We start from the raw sequence: 9957 nt of genomic DNA, 5'->3' as shown, positions 1-9957 counted from the left end.
TATGTTTAATTGACCATTTAAAATTTATTTATTTATTCATTTCTTTTTGTTTTGGCTGTGCTGGGTCTTTGTTGCTGCTCAGACTTTGTTCTCTACTTCCGGTGCACAAGCTTCTCTTGTTGCAGATCACAGGCTCTAGGACACAGAGGCTTCAGGAGTTGCAGCATGTGGGCTCAGTAATTGTGGTTCCCCGGGTCTAGAGCACAGACTCAATAGCTATAGCACACAGGTTTGTTGCTTCTCGGCATGTGGGATCTTCCTGGATCAAGGACTGAACCCATGTCTCCTGCACTGGCAGGTGGATTCTTTACCAATGAGCCATCAGGGAAGCCCTTATGCCATGTTTTGATGTTTGAAAATCTTTGATTGATCACTATCAATTTTTTTCAATAACAATCTGAATGCAAATTGATATATTATCTGGTTCTATAAAGCTGTGTTACTTTTTCTTTTGTATTTAGTTACCATTACAGTTAATAAATAGATTAAAATGATCAAAGAACATAAACAACACAAATAAGTGTTAAATGTGCAAAGTTAAAATTTTATTATAAATATATGTTTTAATGAGATAATGGGTCTTTTTTTGTGTGTATGAATTCAAGATTCTGTTATTTATTTACTACTCCAATAAAGGTATGATACTACTACTACTACTACTACTAAGTCACTTCAGTCGTGTCTGACTCTGTGCGACCCCATAGACGGCAGCCCACTAGGCTCCCCCGTCCCTGGGATTCTCCAGGCAAGAACACTGGAGTGGGTTGCCATTTCCTTCTCCAATGCATGAAATGAAAAGTGAAAGTGAAGTCGCTCAGTTGTATCCGACTCTTAGCGACCTGATGGACTGCAGCCTACCAGGCTCCTCCATCCATGGGATTTTCCAGGCAAAAGTACTGGAGTGGGGTGCCATTGCCTTCTCCGAAAGGTATGATAAGCATGTGTTATTTTATTAGCTTTTCTAATATTAAAGTTACACATCTTAAGGTTTGCATGGTTAGTTGCTCAGTCATGTCCAACTCTTTGCAACCCCGTGGACTGTAGCCTGCAAGGCTCCTCTGTCCATGGGGATTCTCCAGGCAAGAATACTGGAGTCGGTTGCCATGCCCTCCTCCAGCAAATCTTCCCAATCCAGGGATCGAACCCAAGTCTCCTGCTTTGCAGGTGAACAGGTGGGTTTTTCACCATCTGAGCCACCAGGGAAGCCTTCTTCATGGTTTAAACAGCATCAAATTGCCCTAGAAGACATATAACAAAGTATTACATGCCTTCCCCCCACTTCCCATTTTCAACAGGCAACTACTTCTATTTTTACCTCCATATGTCCAAATAACATACTTATATTGCTACTTGTTGATTAAAAAAGTTTTAGTCATTATTTATTGATACTCCCTGGAAGCAGATGAGGTTTCACTTTTTAAAGCTGAAATACAGTTAGTGTACAATATTATGTTGACTTCAGGTATACTACATAGTGATTTGACATTTGCATACATTATACAATGATTACCATGATAAATCTAGGAATCATCTCTCTCCACATAAAGTTATTACAGTATTAGTGACTATATACCTTATTCTGAATATTACATCCCTGTGGCTTATTGATTTTATAACTGGAGATTTGTACCTCTTAATCTCCTTCACCTATTTTGCCACCCTTTATACACCCTGAGGAGCTTCCCTGTGGCTCAGTGGTAAAGAATCTGCCTGCAATGCAGGAGACCCAGGTTAAATCCCTGGGTCGGGAAGATCCTTTGGAGAAGAAAATGGCAATCCACTCCAGTATTCTTGCCTGGGAAATCCCATGGACAGAGGACCCTGGTGGCCACCGTACATGGGGTCACAAGAGTCAGAAAAGATTTAGTGACTAAACCACCACCACCACTACCACCACCTACCATGAAGGGGCCTTTTTTCAATTAGTGTATGCGTTTGTGGCAGCAGAGGATGAGATGGTTAGATAGCATCACCAACTCAATGGACATGAATTTGAGCAAACTCTGGAAGGCAGTGAAGGACAGGGAAGCCCAGTGTGCCGCAGTCCATGGGGTTGCAGAGTCAGATACAACTTAAGAGACTGTACAACAACATGCATCTATGAACTAATATTACACATTGCCAGAATTTAGACATATATTTTGTTCTTTTCTATTTTTTTAAACTACTTAATTTATTTAACTGTGTCAGGAGTTAGTTGCAGCATGTGGGATCCAGTTTTCCAACCAAGGATGGAACCCAGGAGCCGTGTACAGGGAGTGTGGAGTCCCAGCCACTGGACCACTAGCGAAGCTCTGAAAAAACTTATTCACATAAATCAGAAGATGGGACTGAAAGGAGTTTTATTATAGGGATAACCTACAATTATTTGAACCTCTAAGAGTTATATAATTAAAATCATATAGTAATAGATAATTAAAAATTATCTTTAATGAGTCACCAATTGACCACTCAATTAATTTCTCCTTTAATTTTGTGGAAAGTAGTGAAAACCCTTTTGAGTTTCAAAAGGATTATTATAATTATTCCTCTTGCTCACTGTCCACAGCAATAATTTGAATTGCCTGGCACTTCAGAAGTTCCTCTACCCCAAGGCAAAGAGCTGTAACATCTCAGAGGGGGGGAAGTCTTTTTTTCTTAATGTGGGAGGTGGAGGGGATGGAGATTATGCAAGGGGAGATGAGAAAGGAGAAAGGAGTGCAGTGAGGGGGTGTCCTGGAGCAGATCAGTTTTAAGCAGAATGAAGGAAGTTGAAATCCAGAAGCTGGGTCCATCCAGTAATTCTGTTTTTTGGCTTTCTTATCCCTTAGAAGTCTTTGTGCACCCTTACTTGGTTTAAACCAACTAGTATTTCCTTTCTTTCATTTAACCTTATCATGGGGGGGAAGGGGAAAGAGAGAGAGAGGAAAGAAAACATAAATCTGGGAATATTTTTTGAGGGTTATAGAAAAAGAGTCTGATCTCTAAGGATAAAGAATTCTCCAGGGAAGTGGGTGTGGTGAGAAGAAGGAGGAAGGAGAGGTTAATTATTCATGGGTGGGACAGATAAGGAACTACTCTTACCTTATTCCCCCCAAGGTAGAGTTGAGGCCACTCCTGGAATCAACAATTTGGTATTGTATTTCATTTATTGAACAAACATTTTTTAGGCACTTTTATGTCAGCTTCCCGATAGCTCAGTGGTAAAGAGTCTGCCTGCAATGCAGGGGACTCCAGTTTGATTCCTGGGTTGGGAAGATCCACTGGTGAGATAAGCTACCCACTCCAGTATTCTTGGGTTTCCCTTGTGGCTCAGCTGGTAAAGAATCCGCTTGCAATGTGTGAGACCTGGGTTTGATCCCTGGGTTGGGAAGATCCCCTGGAGAAGGGAAAGGTTACCCACTCCAGTACTCTGGCCTACAGGATTACATGGACCATATAGTCCATGGGATCACAAAGAGTCGGGCACAACTGAGCGACTTTCACTATGTCAGCTTCTGTGCCAAGCCTCAGAGGTACAACGACCTTTGAGGGAATTACACTACCACTCAGGACTCAGGTTGTTCATTGAGGTGCTCTAGCCAGCCACCGTCCCTGCTTCCTACCAAATACTTCTCCACATTTTCAGATTTCTCCTCCCTCCATCCCCTCTTCCCTATTACACCATCACCAAAAGTTACTGTCATCTCATTTTCTCCAAACACTATTCAATGCTTTCTACTGTAGGCTGGGCCACACCTAGTGGGCACTGCAAAGAGATGCAATGAAGGGGTACCCAACATAGCTCTTCAACCCCTCAATAATTTAGGGGGGAGGGCTGAGAACTAAGCATTAGGAGGCCATATTTGAGATACCTCTAGGCAACAAGAAGCTTTGAATATGCTGTACAATATTTTCATACTTTTACTTGTATACTGGTGTCAAATATGTTAGGAAACACTGGAAACTGATTAATCAAAGTATGGATCAACAGGTCCAAACGTGTTACCAGGAAGCTGAATGTGTCCTGCAGACATCCTTGGTTTGGCAGATACAGTGCTGACAATTTAAAAATAATTTATTTTTGACATTGAAAATTTTTATTGTTCAACACAATATTACACACTTTGAACTTTATACAATATTTTAATTTACACAGAATTCATTACATGCATTAACCTTGTATAACATTCTTAACTCACTTGAAATTGGTTTGAACTCCCCAGAAGGCATATTATGTGCTTTGGAGCCTAGATAATAATTTCCATCACTTGGTTCTGGTAGAAAGCTACATGCTTCAACTTTCGTTTTCAGTATCTTGGTGGTGGTGGTTTAGTCACTAAGTTGTATCCAACTCTTGTGACCCAGTGGACTGCAGTCCGCCAGGTTCCTCTGTCCACGGAATTTCCCAGGCAAGAATACTGGAGTGGGTTGCTTACGTAGAAATTAAGTTCTTAGAATGATCATCATATTAAAAAAAAAAAATAATAAGATAATACTTTCTGGATGCCCAAGTTTATGAAGATTCATCCTTGCTGTGCCTACTCTTTCTCCCTATGAAAGTATATTGTTTTGGGACTTAGGTTTTTCACAGAATTACATTGTGAAAATACAACTAGAAGAATTTCTAGTTACTCTAGACAGTGGTTGTTGAAGTGCAAACAATAGTTACCTCTACTATTTTAACTGGGATTGGTAAGGTTTCACAGATTTAAGACGCCAGTGACAAGTGCAGTTTGAGAAAGGGAATTATGAATTTACAAAATTATGGAGGGGGAGAAAAAGCTTTTTTTTCTAAGTAAAATAAAAGTGTATCAAGAAAGATTTTAATGTGATTCTTTCTAGTCAAGTAAAAATAATGTTTACTGTGAGTTTTTATACTTTTTTAGCCTTTCTATTGTAAAACATAGCAGTTTCAATAGCACTGAAAACAATCTGAACAACTGTCATAATTATCCCATTTTAAAGCTGCTCCGTGTTGAATTTTTCTTTCCCAGGGTATTTATACATTGGTTATCTTAACATACATTTACAGAGGGCCTACTCTGTGCCAGGCATTATGCTAAGTGCTGAGAGAAAAGGATAAACAAGATACAATCTTCTCCCTCTGAGAGATCTCAATATAGACAGAGTGGACAACTGTACTACAGTGCGTGACGAGGTACAATCCAGACAGAACGAAGAAGGCAGCGGGGCACCTGCGGGAATGTACTGGAGGAACACCAAACTGGAAGACTGATTAGAGGTGAAGAAAGGAGATGGTGGCTGAGTCTTAAAGTATGAGTAAGAGTTTCCCAGATGAAAAAGTGAGGACGCCATTGCAAGCAAGAGGAGCAGTACATGCAGAGAAGTATGGTGAAAAAACAGGGTGCATTTAGGAAGCTAAATTTTGGTTTAGCATGACCAAGAAGTTAAGTTGGAGAGTGGAACAGAGAGGATAAGGCTGAACAGAAGCACAAATGTCAGATCATAAAGAATCTTCCATGTCACGCTGAAGGTTTGAATTTTATTTTTAAGGCAATGGGAATTCACTGAAACCTTTTTAACAGAAGACAGCCATAATCAGACTTGTATTTCAGAAGGTCAGTAGTTTTTCACAGAATGAAGACTCAATATTGGAAATAAAATAGTTGGGAGCTGATGGAATCATAAGAAATGATAATGGCATGAGAATAGGTGGTGACAGTAAAGACAGAGAAAAGAGGATGAAACTGAAGATGTTTAGGACATAGAGCCAGTAAGACCTGATAACTGCATGGATGTGGGAAATGAAGGACCTTCTGGTCATGATCATTATAAATACTTATGAAAATATTTGATCTCCTTTATTGGTATAAAGTTCAGGTTAAAACAAATAATACTCATTCTTACTTTTGAGTACTAAAACTTTATACTGAAATCTTTTCAGCCTCTTGAATGAAAAATATTTTGATGGTGTAGTCTCAATATTCAGTACATATTTTTCTGAATCATAAAACCACTGTTTGCGAAGAAGGTGACAAAAAAAATGGGGATGGGGATGTGGTTCTTTAGAAATGCACCAATTTCACATCTTTCTCACCACAATCTACTACACCTGTTCATACACCCACCTCCTGTCATTATTAATAGCCTTTTGCTTTTTCAATTTTCCATTCGAACCAAGTTTTTAAAAAATAGGCTGACCACCAAACTCGGTGAGTCACTTTTAAAGTCATTCTAATGATTAGTGGAGTTTCGGTTCTCAAATTTGTTTTAAATAATGAGTTATCCAAAATGTTAAAAAATTTGAGTAATACTATCAACCTTCTTAAATGAATCAGAAAAAGGCAAGGGAATTGTAATGCAGTATGAATTTAAATTTAGGTCTCAAATCATGTATTATGGCAGGTGTGATTTAAAGGAAATTGACCTCACTAGTGTCAACTTGCACACATTTGAATCAAATGGGAAAGGCACTGCTCAATGGATTTTATAGATACAAATGTAAAACATAATACTGCATTAGTTGGAAACAAAAAGATACAAATATTAGTTATAACATATAACATTATTAGAAACTTCGCAAGTTTACTGAATAAGCTTATTATCATATGAAACATATTAGCATGTTTTTAATTTGAACTGTTTTTTCTCCATATGCCATTAAATTTAATGTTATATTGCTGTTGTTAAAATATTTAGAACTCGGTTACCAGTGATGCTTAATGGTAGAACTCAGGAATTATGGGAAATAGAGCTTGGGAAATTCCTGACTCCACTAAGAATTCCATGAGTTATTGGACATAACTCAATGTCCAAGAAAGAAATCTGGGCCTTGATTGACACAAGAAATGAGTTCCTATAACTCGAATTTACAGGAGAAACAATGGAGAATATCTTGCTAAACTTTCCAATATTAAGAAATTCTTTGAGGGCCAAAGAATTATCTGATATAACTAACAAGATAAAAATAGTTGGTGATGGCCCTAGGATTGCTCTAGATTAGAGCTCTTCCCATGTAGCCCTGCCTGTCTTTCCCATTGAGCTAAGGAACTTTCAACTAGAGAAGGAACTCTTTTTTATAAAGTTAATAACCAGCCTTTAAATTACATTATATTTTATACAAATTCTGATTTTCATATCTCTATTCAGTATGCTTAAAGTAAAATATATTCAAATAGTTATACCTGTCGAATTTGGATTAGAAGGGAGGTTGTGTGGACAACAGCCCAAATTAATCAAAAGATTGAAATTTTAAAAAATTCATAAGAATATGTTCTTTGGAGTAAACACAGCCATAAGACTATGAGTCCACCATGTCTTGCTCATAAAGATTAGAGATTCTGTTTTAGTAACTGATATGGATGATAGTGATCAGCATATCTCAAGTCTAAGTTGGATGGTTCATCTCCCTCTGCATAGGTGGGATCTAAAGCCCAGCCAGCTTCTATCTAATTTGTGATTTTCAGAAGTTCAAGTTACGATGTTATTGTAGTTGTGAAAAATCTCCAGCAAAGAGAAAGTGACGGTCTGGCAGGAAGCTGCATCAGAGGCTTTCAATGAGCCCCAAACAGGAACATTCTGTATCTACCCCTCCTTGTCTCCTCCTATCATTGCGGACTATAAAAAGAGAAGGGAAGATAGTCATGCTAAGGACATGGCATATGAGAGTCCTTGGATTTATTGGGAATCTTGCTCTTCACATGAAATACTCAATTGCAGTCCTTTGCTTTCTGGTCATTAAATTCCTTTGTACACCTTTGTGTTGAGAGTGCTTACAACTGAGGAACATTTGGCTGCTCAGTAGTATTCATTTTCATGTGGGGTGGGTGGGGCCCTGTGCCAAAGGAAGTTCAAGGCAGCAAAACAATTACCCAAGCCCTTGTGGCTGAGCCAGTATTGACCAAGATTCAGGCTATTATTAAAGAACTTACTTTCTGAGTCCTAGTATGTACTGACAACCTGTTTCACAGATTCATAGCTATTCCTAGTCAATAAGGGAAGGGAACTAACATCTGAGCACCTGCAATGTGTTTTACATGTTTCCACATTCTCACAACAGCCCTGTAAGAAATGTATTACCCCACTTCACAAATGAAGGAACAAGTTCTAAGAAATAAGCAAAGTTGCTCAAGATCATACAGCCAGAGGACTGACCTGCTAAACTCAAAATTCAAGTCCATTCCACTATGTTCTGTTCTTTCCTCATCTAAGAAGGTAGAGGATTTCCAAATCTCCATTTGGAGTAAAAATATATTGTAAAAGCCAACGTCCCTTGGATTTGGAGAGAATTGGCCTTGTTGCGAGGCCAAAATGTCTCTGTTCACTTTCTGCAAAATCTGCCGACTATCCTTCACTTCAAAGAGCCAGAAAGTATGTCTATGATTAACTAACACTAGGGTAGAGGTTTAAGAAATGCAACTTGATGATGACTGCAGGAACATTTGCTTCACAGCCATGAAACCAGACCTAATCCCAGCTTCACTGCACTGAGATTGTCAAGTGCCAAAGGAAGTGATGACAGGGAGCCTGGGCAGATGTTATGACAAATTAACAAGGGAGGCTGCAGGTCAGGAAAGTCATAAACTGTTTGAAGCATACACTGAAGTACAATTTCAAGTCATCTAACATGGCGACTAAAAGAGGTTGTCAGAAAAGTAAACCTAGTTTTGACTGGAAGAGCCACAGAGACAAGATAGCTGAGCTCCTAGCAGGATCTGGTTTTGTCATCAGTAGCTTCATTGCTAAGCATGTGGGCTGGCTTTCACATGCAGTGGGATTGTGTAAAATGAAACATTAAGTCATGGCCAGTTTACCAGAGCCAGTCAAGTGTGATCTACATTTAGACAAAGAGGAAGACTTTCTGGGCCCTACCTCCTTAATCGGCTATAGGACAACCTAGGGTCAGTCAGAATGACTATCTTGGTTTTACTTACCCTACATGGAAACTGTCTCCAGTACCATCTAGGTCACATTTTTGTATTATTCAACTTGGAAAAGTATCAGTGGCAGAGTATTTTCATCATATTCATAGAGATGAATATTAAAGACCTGCCTAATTGTGATGATCCACACACATTAGGGTACATTTCATCAACGTGAGTTATCGCCTAAATATGCCAGTCACAAAATGTGATGGTGTACTGAAGGGGCCAAAGAATAGATAGATGTGCTAAAAGATAAATATGTAAAAACAGAAAGGTTTTTACCAAAAACTGAAAGACACGCAAACAGCATTTTAAAATACGGGGAAAAAAATGTTCACCATCACAGAGGCATCCTATAATCCCACGTGATGAAGTTACCAAGAATTTTTTGGGGGGAGGAAAAACTGGGAAATGCTGCTCACTGACAGAAATAAAAAATAAGTAAATAAAACAAAAGACAAAAAATACCCAAGATGTGTGAAATAAAGTTGCAATTAGAGACTTCCCTAGTGGTCCAGTGGTTGACTTCAAGCTACCACTGCAGAAGGCATGAGTTCAGTCCCTCGTCAGGAAACTAAGATTCCCTCATGATGTGTGGAGTGGCCAAGAAAACAACAGCAACAACAAAAAAAAACCCTGCAATTAGTTCACATTTTTTGCCCCTAACATCAAAAAAGTACAATATTGAATGAAATAAAGGGTACAGTGGGGTAGGCTTTCTCATATTCAACTGATTAGAAATATAAATTGCTATGAGCTCTCTTGAAAGTCAAAATTTCAAAAGTCTTAAACTGTTTATATGCCTCTGAAAGTACAGTGGTATCAGAAACTTGGGGGGTGTGGCCAAGTGATCTGTGTCTTAACAAGCTAACCAAGTGATTCTGATGCATGTATAATATGAAGAACCACTGCCCTATGGGCTCTCACCCACTCTCATGGCTACTGACCATCTGTAGAGAGATAAGTCCTAAATCAACATCTGTACCCCAGATGTCTTTTCTGAATTCCAAAGCCATACAATCAACTTACTCTCTTGGCATTTGCTTTCTCATATCTCATAGTACTTCAAAATAAACACATTGAAAATTAGGTTCAGACATTTCTTCCCCAA

This window comes from Bubalus kerabau, chromosome 8, assembly GCF_029407905.1.
Source record: "Bubalus kerabau isolate K-KA32 ecotype Philippines breed swamp buffalo chromosome 8, PCC_UOA_SB_1v2, whole genome shotgun sequence".
Classification (NCBI taxonomy): Eukaryota; Metazoa; Chordata; class Mammalia; order Artiodactyla; family Bovidae; genus Bubalus; species Bubalus kerabau.
Note: the sequence above shows the minus strand (reverse complement) of the source record.